This window comes from Clytia hemisphaerica, unplaced genomic scaffold, assembly GCF_902728285.1.
Source record: "Clytia hemisphaerica strain Z4C2 unplaced genomic scaffold, Clytia hemisphaerica genome assembly, whole genome shotgun sequence".
NCBI classification, from domain to species: Eukaryota; Metazoa; Cnidaria; class Hydrozoa; order Leptothecata; family Clytiidae; genus Clytia; species Clytia hemisphaerica.
In genome coordinates this window covers 1010893-1025286 of record NW_027103247.1, presented here as the reverse complement: position 1 = coordinate 1025286, position 14394 = coordinate 1010893, and the positions used below count along the sequence as shown (strand labels likewise).

Sequence of the window (14394 nt, the reverse complement as noted above, 5' to 3'; positions counted from 1 at the left end):
AGTTCATAACCTTCTGGGCATCCACATTTGAATGAATACTGAGTATTGATACATATTAATCCGTTATAACATTTCTGAATCGCACATTCATTGAAATCACCAATGTCAAATACACTAATTCCCACTGCCACATCTTTAGCAATTGCACGTAATTTTCTACGGTCTGTTTCAGTAAGTTCTTTATTGAAAGTCACAGTATATATATTACCGAAATGACCAATTGAGACGGATTTTGTAATCTTTTGGTTTTGGAGTTTCAGCTTGAAGCCATTAATGATGTCAGATGTTTTGACTCTTGGCGTTGATTCGTAAACGATTTTGTAACTTTCTGCGTCTAGAATATAAAGGAAATGTTCACTCTTCCTTATGAAACACCAAACGATCCTATAGTCTAAGATGAATTCGTTCGTAGCTGCGCGGGAAATAAAAAGTCGGGTGGGAATTTTGTCCGCGCGGGCGGGTAAAAATTCATCACTTTTGCGACATCTTTTCTCTACAGCCTTAAACGGCACCGTATTTTTCCCGCGCACTAATCTTGACAGACGGTAACATCGTCTATCTGAATCATTGATTTAAAAATATCAAGGAAAACAAGAATTATTGCACGCTTAAAGCCAATGGATTTTAATTTTTCTATTACTGTATGTGGCCCCCAAAACGGCGATCAAATTTGAAATTTCTCTCAAATCTAGAGGAAAAGAGATTTTACAAAAATTTTTGCTGCATGAATTTCTACTTTATTTCCTGGAAGTTCTTTTTCAAAATTTTCAATTTCAACAATATTTTTCAATCGCTTAAAGATAGGTAGCTTTTTTCTAATGGCCCCCAAAACGGAGGTTTGAAATTTTAGCGATTTCTCGAGATATCTTTAAGATATGAATACAAAATTTTGACCATAGTTTTGAAATATGATTTAGAGGGTTTTGGGCATAAATTTATTTGATAACATTTTTACAGTATACCCCTGGTTGTCAAAATGCAGGTTTGGGGGCCCCAAAACGGAGGTGTAGTTAAAATCAAATTATTAAGCCCAGTGGTAATAGGGGGAAAAACTAAGAACATATTTGTGTTTTCCCTTAAATTTACGACCCGATGGATGTAAAATTCATGATTTTTATGAAATATTTCAAGATTTTCGATATTGCAAAGTCCAAACTGAAAATTTAGAAATTTTCAAAACGACAATTTTGATTTAACAACGTCTTAATCAAGTTTTTGAAAACAAATCTCTTTTGAAAATAGTTCCATTCATGTATGGAATAAGCTGTAAAAATTTTAGAAAAAAAGCTTAACTGAAACTGAAAATATTAAGCTTTAAAGATATTTTTCTCCTATATTTTGCAAAAAAATGACAGAATTTGCCGTTTTTGCTGATTCAGCGAAAAATTTTATATATAATGTTAATTTTTTGTTATAAACTATTAACTCAAGGTGATAGGAATAGAATTCCAAGATTTTTTGCTGTTTCTCATATTTAGAATTTTCGGTTTTGTCAATGCTGATTCTAGGGCTCCAAAATACTGGTTGACCTTCAAGATGCTATATCTTTTACCCAGCCTCTAAAGTCACAGATGTATTTGCATTTCCTGAACAGCATTAGGTGTAGAAAGTTTCCTATACCCCGTTTTCATAACTTATTTTCAATATCCAAGGAGCTAGAGTGAGTTATATGCAATTTTTATCTAATTTTGGTGTTAAAATATTTCCTTTAGACGCAAATATGTTATTTTGAATCCGTCTCAAACCAGCAAAAACAGGCTCATTTTTAAGTATAACCATCATTCTTTCAAAATAAACAAAAATCGTTTAATTCTGATAAATCTACAAGTCAGAATCTTCATTTTAATGAAAACCTCCGTTTTGGGGGCCGTCTCCGTTTTGGGGGCCATATACTGTAGAGAATGGAAGAAATCTCTCCATGAAAAAAAATGGAATCAAAACTTACTTTTGTTGCAAGTTTGACCATAAAAACCTTCAGGACACGTGCATGCGAGATCTGCATTACAAATACCGTTATTTTGACATCCACAGCTTGACTCAACCGCCAACAAACATTGACAAGTCAACAAAACTATCAGAATATAGAATGATGTTTTGTTTATGACTCTAACGTAATTTTTTAAAGGTAAATGATCTAACTACAGTATATGAAATCCATCAACTCAAAGATACACCCTTGTCTCACAGCCCCAGTGGAACTTTTTTCTCAATGGGAATTAAAATTCCTATTGAGATCTCAATGGGGATTAAAATTCCTATTGAAATCCCAATGGGGATATAAATTATATTCTTTCAAGGATAAAAAATCCAGTGGGGATGGTTTTGGAGTACAATTTTTAATCATTGAACTTTGAATGGGGAGGCAATCAAAGTCAGTTTCCAAGAGGGCTGAAATTCCAGAGTATTTTCCCAGCGGGGACGAAATTTTTGACACATTTTCCAGTGGGTCTGTGACACAAAATATAGATATAGATATTTCTGTTTAAAATATTATTTTTTGGAAACCAAATTTGTCAACTATATTTTGACTAGAATTGTGAAGAATAAGATATTCTGACCAAAGAAAAATTTACTCGATTTCCAAGTAAAATCTTACCAGCTAATACAGCCAACTTGAACATCTTGTCCCCAAAAATATAAATTCCCTGAAATTTTTTTTATGCCTTTTTTTATCTACATGTACCAAGGTTTCGTGTCAAAATGTCGAGTTGTGGAAGAACGGGGGAGAATTTCTGTGTACATAAAACCAATTATAAAGAAAATCGATTTAGAGCTAATTAAAGAAAAACATTTCTGGATCGTCTTTAAGTCGACAAACCTATATCTCAAAACGAACATTAGGTCGACATCTTCGTTAGGTCGACAAAAAGTGTGTCGACCTAACGTTTGAACCAATTTTTAGAGAAAAATACAAAGTTTGAAACGAAGACCCTCATATTAAAACACTGATTACAACGCGAGAACCCGATATGAAAGTTTACAAACCTCAGGCAGTCCGCAATCGGGGTCAAACTAAGTTAGAATTTTTTAGTTAAATATTTCCTTAAGTCGACACGGTATTTCGAAACAGTTATTAGGTCGACATGGAAATATAACTTCATTTTACCCCTAAAAAAGGAAGCATATTTTAAGTTTCTTTCCACTATCTGAATCTGATTGGTTTATTTTTCTAATTATGCGTAAAAGTTACGTAATAGCCTATCTCGTTTCTTAATTATTCAAAATATACAAATTTATGCTAAATATTCGTCCCGCGTGTGTTTGGAAGCGTGAAAAAATATTTGTTTCAGCGTGCAAATGGTACAATTTTCAAGATGGCGTCGAGAACAAGAAGTTCTGCAAGAGTTTGTGGTGGAAGTTGGAAAAAGTTCCTTGGATCAGGAGTGGATCCAGATGGTATTGAAGAACTCAGGATCAATGATGAAATAGGTAAATCTTTTTTCATAACTTGTGCAAGAAAATCCATTTAATCTGAACAGAATCCTACTTGTCAGTTGAGTCAACTACAGATAAAAAACAAACGTATCATTTTTAATTCCTTGAAAAAGCAATTAAAAAACCATGCATTCAAAAAAAACTCTGCAGAGTGAGATTCATGACGTTTGGAGAATCTTTAAAGTAATTTTTATTAACAATGGCTTGGAATTTAGAACAAATTTAGACGACCCTTGCTTGACAACCCCTGGAATCCCCCAGAAATTTCACAAAACCCTGCCGACACACCCAACAGTCGGGTGTTTAAACCTCCATTGTTGGGTGCAAAGGGCCATTCCGGAAAATTTCCGTTAACCCCCTCCGTACGACATGAGTTTTTTTGCCTGGGAAATAATATCGATATCCCAGAACTCTTCAGAATTACAGAAAGTCCATGGATTTTTTCCAAAAACTTCCAAGAAGTATCGGAAATTCCACGTTTATTCATTGTTTTTTAATTAAATGACTCAGAAATAGACACATTTTCTTCGTTGGCCTCGGAAATTTTAACTTTTGGAAGAAATTTTAACCTTCGGAAATTCCGTGTCGTCTCTGGGCCCCAAAACGCCAGACAACGTCAACCGAATATATAATCGAACAATCGAACTAATCGAATTTCATCGAACTAATATCGAACGATAGCTGTTAGATTACCGTAAGTCCAGATGACTTCGGCCACTTTTGACCATTTTTACCTTCGTTTGCAATAAATATTGATTGTACGAGCATGAAACTTCTTATACATCATCTTGAAGTCCCTTAAATTAATGTGTTAAAATTTCACAACCTAAAAGTATTTCCTTCGAAAGCAATGACCCAAAGAAGCCCAAAAAGTAGCAAAAGATAACTTCGGCCAGCCTCAAAATCAAATATATGAAAATATATCTGTTTGTTAGTAATTACGGCTCGTTAATTGTTCATGTATATTTTTACGATTACTAGGCAGTAAACCGGTTTGGTGGGATCGTGTTAAGTAACAACGTGCTTATTAATTAATCGTTTTTCCGATTTCATTTTTAGGCCCTGTCCTCTTTGGAATCAGGATGGATCAAGAAACGAAGTTTATAAGAACAAACAAACTCTGCAAGCATTTGCTTTGCGTTTGTTGTTTTACCAAAGCGGTAACGATGACATGTCAAAAGGAAAAGCGAACAACAGAAGAACATAATAATCTGCCCTACACACTTGTATCACAGAACCCGGTGGGACCTAACACGGGAAATTTCAGTCGTAAATTTCTGTTGCAAAATTTCTTATCGGGAAACAAGATTTGGGGTTGAATTAAGTCGGACTCGGAGAAAAATTGTGATGGGATTAACTTTTGTTAACTTTTCAAAATTCATCATTTCCCCCCGAATTGTTCAGGTTTATCTCCTTTTGGAAGTTCTATTGACAATCTCAACCCTTAAAAATGACTGTATTACTCAATGGATCTTTCTCTTTCCCCGATTGGAATTTTTATCTTCTCTCCATTAGGGTAAATTTCACCAATAACTGCGACATGACCTCTCCGATTTCACTAAACTGGGAATCAAACGCAAGTGTAAAATTTGATGATACTCTGTTTGCTTATTGTAAAGCCGCTGGTAAATGTGGACATAAACAGATGATATACACTGTCCCGGACATTTACTGACACACATAGACGTACATTTTTATATATTTCATATATAATAGAACACCCCTTTCTCAGTGACCCAGTGAAGTTTTGAAACCCACCGGGTCTGACTATAGGATCTCCAAAACTCACTAAGTGATAACTTTTAACTTCGTCGGGTAGGGAAAAATTGACTTTCAAGTAATATTCCAAGAATTCTTAAAAAAAATTAACGATTGTTGACCGGGGTAAGACCATAAATAAGATCTTTGATTTGGGTTCTATGTAATTTCTTTCACCGGGTCATCTATCGAGTGGAGGTGACCGGATCACTGATATAGGGGTGTAATAAAAATATTTCCATATAGGTATAATCTCCGTGGATACAGTCGGGTGCATACTAATTCTTAGCGCTTCGATGGTGAATAAATGATTTTCCTGCCGTGTTTTAGTCAAGTTGACAATTAAGGGTCTTGTCTACCGGAGAACGATCTCGATTATCGGTTCATCCAGTGGTTCCTATAAAAGACAACGAATGAATAAAAATAGGTATATTCAAGGCTTCATTACGTTATCGCGAGCTCTTTAGATAGAAAGCACAACCAAGCCCATCGAATATTTATTAGACATGTAGAGAAATTTACAGTTAACGTTATCTCAAAACTCAATAAGCGGGGGGGGGGGTTGTAATAAAAATGTCCTGGGTGGAAAATTTTCGAAAAAATTAATTAGCGGCCCCCCACCTAGCTACTAGGTACCCGAGAGTACTTACTTGTACGCTATTCTGCACTTTCACGGTATCCCTCTCCTCTTTATGTCATTATATACCGCCACGCGTCATTGATACTACCTAGAACGCAAATGTTAATGTCAAAATCCTGGAAATTATTATTTTACTAGAAGAAAGATACATATTAAAATGGTATAAAGGATAAAACCAGGTGAAAACATTCGAGAACGAAATACCTTTTCCCAATTGCATGCCGTGCAATATGACGATGCGTTGACTTATCAATCCGGGATGCTTGATAGCTGTACCATATTCGACGTGTCGATTTGGGATATCTTGAAAGAAAAGCAATATATTCAAATTATTTTAATCTTCAACCGGCAAAACCACATTTAATACCGATCAAATATGAAACAGTTGACACACAACAGCGTTTCAAAACCTTTTCTAACATTTTTAAATGGCCATCGTGTGGCGCTAGAAGATCTTTACAATCCCTAAACAGGAGAGATTCATTGACTTAAATCAAAATACCTTACGTGTCCGCCGCCTTAGGTGGATTAAACTCCGTGGAGTAATTAAAAACGGTAAATTGGATGATTTTCATGAATTTTCACCCTTTTCGCGGAACTTAGTTCTTGCTAAATTGAAAATTTAAAACTAAAGAAATTGGTGAAATTTGGTAATAAAGAGGCTGCTTCGCAGCTAATTTTTTAGATTCTTATCGCGAAAAATCAGTACATGCAAAAATTAACCGACTTAGGGTAATAATAGCGGCATTCTAAGTTGCGTCATTATAAGACAAAAAGTGAAAAGAAGTAAAAATTCTCACTCGCACGAGACAGATATGTAATGCGTATTTCCTTCGTTGTGAGAAAGGGGTGTACTGTGTATTTCCTTCGTTGCGAGAAAGGGGTGTAATGTGTATTCCCTTCGTTGAGAGAAAGGGGTGTAATGTGTATTCCCTTCGTTGCGAGAAAGGGATGTAATGTGTATTCCCTTCGTTGCGAGAAAGGGGTGTAATGAAAATGTCATATACCACTAGTGAAAAGGGGGCCCTGGCAAAAAGTCATATACTCAAGTTTTACAGTCCAAGGACCGAGGCTCTTCAACTCGCTGCCAAAACGTCTGAGGGATCTCACTGGGTGCAAGAAATTGAAATTCAAAACTGAGCTGGATAAATATCTTTTTACAGTTCCCGACGAGCCACTCGTGACTGGCTACACTATGATGAGACGAGCTGAAACAAACAGCATCATCAATATGAAAATTTACATCGGTCCTCACAGGATGGATGCGTAAAGATATTACGAAACAAGCTCAAGGTAACTCAAGGTAATGTGTATTCCCTTCATTGCGAGACAGGGATGTAGTATGGTATTTCCTTCGTTGGAACCAGAGAGGTGCGAGAGGCGGGGAGAGCTAAAATGCCATTTGCATGAGACAGGGATATGCACATCTGATAAAATGATATTTCTTCGGGAAATTCTCGTATCTTTCCTTCCCCTTTTTACGTTGCCTTAATATACATCTTGAATTAATGCTTGTGAAAGAACATGTAAAAGCTTTTAAACTTTTATCCCGCTCAGATAAGCTCACTTTTATCGATCGTGATTTAAAGAGGCCCTTAAAAATATCCTTGAACTCATTTGCATGTCAATGAACTTCATAAAGTAACTCTCGCAGGAAATCTGCAAAATGTGACGTCATTCTAATTAGATCGTGCAACAGTTTAACAACTTAATCATTTGACATGAATATTTCAAGTTGTCAACATAGGCTTATTATCCAAAATAAGCAAAAAAATAGGGTCAACTTTAAGGGGTTATAGCTCCTCAAGGATTCATTATTTTTCAAAAAGATTTTGTATTCTTTACAATTAGTCTATGTGCAGCACTGCTGTGCAAAATTTTTACATATATCTTTCCGCAATATTTTATAATCACAGTTTCAAAAAAGACGGTCGGAAATTTCCGTTTTTTGCCCCATTCTCAATAGGAATAAATAGTCTTGATTTTTCTCTTGCACCGTTCGAAAGACCTTCGTTGTGGCCAAATGTGTAGAAAAAATGAATGTGATTCATTCATTCTATAAAAAGTTACAGCCCTTCAAAGTCGGCCGAAGTCATCAGGCAGTGGCCGAAGTCATCTGGACTTACGGTACCGAACTGAATCGAGCAAGGGCGTATAAGAAGTTCAGCTAGCAGCCTCTGCTGGATTGCCTTTACATTACAGCTCTGCCTAGGCTAGGAAACCTGTCTTCTCTGTTTGTACATAGCCAGCGTACTTAGCCAGTTATGTCAACTCCATAAAAAATAACTTTCAATTTCATGTCCACATGTCTTCACTCAATGATGGAGTACTTCAACTGATATCAGATTTCTCAAGGAACCTTCTTTTATACTCATTCTGTTCTGTAATATATAAGGTCTAGTCTGCACTCCACCCTAAAGACTAATTATTTAAAAGTTTTAAAATTATCTCATTAATGATCTGGTTGGGAATTTTTAAACCTAATTTAAGAAGTTGTAAAAGTAATAAATTATCCACCCTCAAAAAATAAAAATCTCCAAGACTCCCTCGGTCTAAAAAATTCCTTTCCTCTTATCCTGCCACAATTCCCTAACCTGATATTCAGATGGTGATATTTTCTATCGGTACGCTAAAGCTCTAAAGACACGATGAAAATATACCATCTGACGAATTTGCCTTGTGTTTTGGGACCGCGCAATTTGGGAGTCCGGGCACAAACTAAAAACAATCACGGAATTTCAAATGGAGCGCTAAAAGGATAAAAAATATAATTTTTTGAGAGTAAAAAACAGTTTTGGTGTTTCGGAACGCGACAAAAAGTTGACTTAAAATTTTCCGTAGAGACGGGCATATTCCTCAGATGTTAGTTTTTAGCGATCTTTAGAGCTTCAGCGTGTCGCGATAAGAAAACTCCACAGCTGTATCAGGTTACAATTCCCAGACGGTGTCAATCGAATAGATTTTTCTAATCGAATCATCAAAATTAATGAAACCAAATCGAACGATCAGTGTTAATTGAACACTAATCAAACTTTACCGGAAAATCTTGATTAAGTTTGTTAGTTTTTCAATTATATCATTATTTGTTTGGTGCTTGTTTTATTTTTTCAATTAGTTCGATTAGGGTAATGTGTTCGATTACCATCGGAGAGTGATACATTGCACTTCTCTGCCATATGTCATATGTGTCATAACTGTCACTGTTAACTTTTTAAAACAATTCAAATCTCGCGCCACTTAATATAAACAAAATTTTTTTTACAATAGAGCACGAACCAATCAAAATGAACGCCCTGATTTGGAATTTCTACCCCCTCCCGTCTAGTAGTTTTAACATCAAAATTGTAAAAAATTACAAACAAGAGTAGTACAACATTTATACAAGAGCCAGGTACTAACTAGACGGGTTCCCACACTAAACAGGCCTAGAAAAAGTGTACTAGAAAAGAGAGTGTTTCCATCTCTTACTGTTTTCTTTGAGAAATGCGTTTTAATTTGGATTGCTGCTTTAAGAGAGAAAGCGTGAAATAATAAGAAAGCAAAAGGAAAGAAAGAAATGAGAAGAAAATTAATTCCCGCTTTGATGTTATTATCGAAACAAAAGGATCAGTCATGCCAAAATTCTTTTCCGCACCTAATCAATCTAGTTTTTATAAATATAAAAACTAGAATGTAAGGTTTCTTCTAAAATAAGAATAGTTGGTTTTCTATTCGGGGACGTTAGCTATATTTTGATATTTGATATATTGTTTTACAACTAACTTATTTACAACCATAATTTTGTACGTGAATTCTGATTCGGCTAGCTATATAAGTGAATTGATTCAGCTAAATAAGCGAATTCTTGTGCGATTTGAGCCAAATGATTCGGCTAATAAGGAATATTTGGTTATTATTTTTGAGAAGATCCCTTAGTGAAAAAATGATTCAAAACCGCTAGTTTTGTTTTATCATAAATTGCAATTATACTTTTGGGTTCGATTGTTCAAAAGCTGTGTGACGAAAGCAGTAGAATGATTGTGTAATAATGGAGTAAATAATTTAGCGTTTTGAGCATCATTTATCAGTGGCGTTCGATATTAAAATGATATGTTTTTGATCTAGTTGACCAACTGCTTAAGTAGGAAAAAACTTTCAATCAATATAAAGGTTTTTGGTAGGTGTGTCATGGGTGTTAGAGGAGCCTGACATGCAGTATAGACTTTTTCAGAGATGTACGTCATTTTGGGTATGTCCGACAGATTGTACTGTAAGAATAGAATTATAGCTATAGGTAAAAGTTTTGAGTATGATATAATTTGCTGACCTGCAGGCAAAGTTCAACTCCAATATGTCAGACGTTGCTTGCATCACTTTGTTACCCATTTTTATTTTGCAGAAAATATCAATTGAATCTATTTGAGAGTTTTAAATACCTGTATACAACTTTGACCTTTTATCTTTCCATGTATAGTAAAAGGCTCAAATTAAAAAGGAAAAGCCCTTGTTAAAGTAGGGGTGACAAAGTTTGGGAAGGGGTGGTGAAGAAATCTTTTTTATACATGGATGGGAGTATCTTCGGCGGTTGGGAGTATTTCAGTTAGATAGTTGGGAAGTATCTTAAACCATGGTATAAGAAAGCCGCTGCTGGAATGTTAACAGATGTTAACGGTATTGTTTTTGCCACTTAATTGATGTTCTATCTGTGTCTCCGCACATTATAAGAACTACAATGTACTTTTGGATAAAATTTACATACTTTTCTTCTTTTTTGGCGACAACAGTTCTTTTTATAGTTGAACAACTCCAGTATGGTTCCTATTGACATTAACTAGATTATATAGTTTGTTTGGGTATTTTCATAAAACTAACACTACGTAGCCTAAATTGTCTGTAAGCACTTTTTTGAAAAAGAACAAACTTTGAACGACGCTTGTAGTTGTAAATCTAAAGCTCATTGTGTGAGATTTCCTGAGTATGATCTTGAAACATTCCTTTACTTATTCCAGAAATAATTTTACCAAAATATAATGGAGGCATTGAAAGGCACCTTATTTTTGTTCCAATTCTTTTCGTTATGATATTCTGTTCTTCTTGATGCATCTATATCCAGTCTCTTTACTTCATTGCATGATTTTTAAATGACATTTATTGTTATTGTCACTCATTTTATGACTAAATTGTTACTGGTTATAGAACAGCAGAAATCATGCTCTGCTCACTCCAGCTGTGGCTTTCTTATACTATGCTTAAACTTTATTCTCAAAATTTTGAGGGTCAGGAGTATCAAATATGCGTACATTGTAATCGGTAATAGGCTTAAAGCGTGATAAATGTTCATTTAATAATGGCAGGTAGTGAGAAAGACGAACAACACCAGCAACTGACAGCAAATCATTCCCCTTTTATGGTTTAAAGTCACTGTGAACGGGTGATACTTTGCATTACAGTCAAGTTGCACAACATGCACACTCGTCAAAACTTGCACAGTTATAACAAATAGATCCATATGGTCTTCATTTAACATTGTTTTAATAAATTAAAAAACACTGCCAGTGCTTGTAAGGAGGAGAAGACTCACAATTGATATCCATCGCTACTTGGCTGCCCTGTTGAATTTTATGGTCATGTGGTTATTCCGCCCGGGTGGGAAATCAGCCGCCAAAAGGCGCATTTAAAGTGAAATTAACTATTGCGACTAAAGTAGTTACTATAAAAAAAGGAAAGTCAAAAAAAAATAAGAGCTGTAACTGGCTGTAAAAAGATCAATGTTCTGATTCACATTTCGCGCTTCTAATGATAGTGAAAACAAGTAAAGTATTAGGTAAGAAATGCCAAAAACCAAACCAAAATCTAAATGATGGTGGTCAAAAGTTTAGCCAACCAAGCAAACTGAAAAAAAAGCAGGTTGGACTGGTTTTTGGGTTTGCTAAACTCCAGGCGGTGTCAACCGAACAATCGAACAATCGAATTTCATCGAACTAATCGAACGATAGCTGTTCGATTACCGAACTGAATCAAACAGTAATCGAACTGAGATATCCCGGTAAAGTTCGATTACTGTTCGATTACAATTCGATCAGTTCGATTACTGTTAGATTCAGTTTGATTATAGTTCGATGTGGGTCGATGTGTTCGATTTCCATGCAAGCTACTCTAAAGCCGGTTTTCTATTTACCGAGCGGACGACTTCGCGCGGACAAAATTCTAACAATAGAATTGGTCGCAGAGATCTCGCGGACACTGTTCGAACTCATTAAAAATAACTTGGTTAGGTATTCGCAGTTAGGAATTAGGGATTCGCAATTAGGGATTAGGGATTCAAACTTTGATTGAATTTTTTGAAAGACCTAATTAACTTACGACTTTCAAATAAAAGGAATATGTTAGAAAACATTCCCAAGTTTCATTTCCATAAAAAATAATTGCTCTCCATCGCAGTGTTCGAGCTGTAAAAATCGCAGACTGAAGAATTAGGGATTCGCGAAATCGTCACCGAGTGAACAACTCGGACTTGTGTGGAGGAGAGCAGACTTTTGTTGAACTTTTAAATATTGGAATACGGTTGAGAATATTATAAGGTCTCATTTCTACCAAAAATAATCGCTCTCCATCGCAGTGTTCGAGCTGTAAAAATCGCAGACTGACGAATTAGGGATTCACAATATCGCCACCGAGTGAACAACTCGGCCTTAAGTGGAGGAGAGCAGACTTTTGTTGAACTTTTAAATATTGGAATACGGTTAGGAATATTATAAGGTCTCATTTCCACCAAAAAAAGTCGCTCTCCATTGCAGTGTTCGAGCTGTAAAAATCGCAGACTGACGAATTAGGGATTCACAATATCGCCACCGAGTGAACAACTCGGCCTTAAGTGGAGGAGAGCAGACTTTGTTGAACTTTTAAATATTGGAATACGGTTAGGAATATTATAAGGTCTCATTTCCACCAAAAATAATCACTCTCCATTGCAGTGTTCGAGCTGTAAAAATCGCAGACTGGAGAATTAGGGATTCGCGAAATCGTCACCGAGTAAACAACTCGGACTTGTGTGGAAGAGAGCAGCCTTTTGTTGAACTTTTAAATATTGGAATACGGTTAGCAATATTATAAGGTCTCATTTCCATAAAAAATAATTGCTCTCCATTGCAGTGTTCGAGCTGTAAAAATCGCAGACTGACGAATTAGGGATTCACAATATCGCCACCGAGTGAACAACTCGGCCGTAAGTGGAGGAGAGCAGACTTTTGTTGAACTTTTAAATATTGGAATACGGTTAGCAATATTATAAGGTCTCATTTCCATAAAAAATAATTGCTCTCCATCGCAGTGTTCGAGCTGTAAAAATCGCAGACTGACGAATTAGGGATTCACAATATCGCCACCGAGTGAACAACTCGGCCTTAAGTGGAGGAGAGCAGACTTTTGTTGAACTTTTAAATATTGGAATACGGTTAGGAATATTATAAGGTCTCATTTCCACCAAAAATAATCACTCTCCATTGCAGTGTTCGAGCTGTAAAAATCGCAGACTGGAGAATTAGGGATTCGCGAAATCGTCACCGAGTGAACAACTCGGACTTGTGTGGAAGAGAGCAGACTTTTGTTGAACTTTTAAATATTGGAATACGGTTAGCAATATTATAAGGTCTCATTTCCATAAAAAATAATTGCTCTCCATCGCAGTGTTCGAGCTGTAAAAATCGCAGACTGACGAATTAGGGATTCACAATATCGCCACCGAGTGAACAACTCGGCCTTAAGTGGAGGAGAGCAGACTTTTGTTGAACTTTTAAATATTGGAATACGGTTAGCAATATTATAAGGTCTCATTTCCATAAAAAATAATTGCTCTCCATCGCAGTGTTCGAGCTGTAAAAATCGCAGACTGAAGAATTAGGGATTCGCGAAATCGTCACCGAGTGAACAACTCGGACTTGTGTGGAGGAGAGCAGACTTTTGTTGAACTTTTAAATATTGGAATACGGTTGAGAATATTATAAGGTCTCATTTCTACCAAAAATAATTGCTCTCCATCGCAGTGTTCGAGCTGTAAAAATCGCAGACTGACGAATTAGGGATTCACAATATCGCCACCGAGTGAACAACTCGGCCTTAAGTGGAGGAGAGCAGACTTTTGTTGAACTTTTAAATATTGGAATACGGTTAGGAATATTATAAGGTCTCATTTCCACCAAAAAAAGTCGCTCTCCATTGCAGTGTTCGAGCTGTAAAAATCGCAGACTGACGAATTAGGGATTCACAATATCGCCACCGAGTGAACAACTCGGCCTTAAGTGGAGGAGAGCAGACTTTTGTTGAACTTTTAAATATTGGAATACGGTTAGGAATATTATAAGGTCTCATTTCCACCAAAAATAATCGCTCTCCATTGCAGTGTTCGAGCTGTAAAAATCGCAGACTGGAGAATTAGGGATTCGCGAAATCGTCACCGAGTGAACAACTCGGACTTGTGTGGAAGAGAGCAGACTTTTGTTGAACTTTTAAATATTGGAATACGGTTAGCAATATTATAAGGTCTCATTTCCATAAAAAATAATTGCTCTCCATCGCAGTGTTCG

General features: G+C 36.0%; 1 long non-coding RNA gene across 1 annotated transcript; it reads right to left on the bottom strand.

Annotated features, from left to right (window-relative positions):
* Positions 1-5381: 5381 nt before the first annotated feature.
* Positions 5382-6389, bottom strand: LOC136811238 (uncharacterized). The gene is made up of 3 exons (XR_010847219.1): positions 6038-6389; positions 5844-5921; positions 5382-5590 (listed from the first exon to the last, which is right to left on the bottom strand). It is a non-coding gene; the product is annotated as an uncharacterized lncRNA (long non-coding RNA).
* Positions 6390-14394: the final 8005 nt, after the last annotated feature.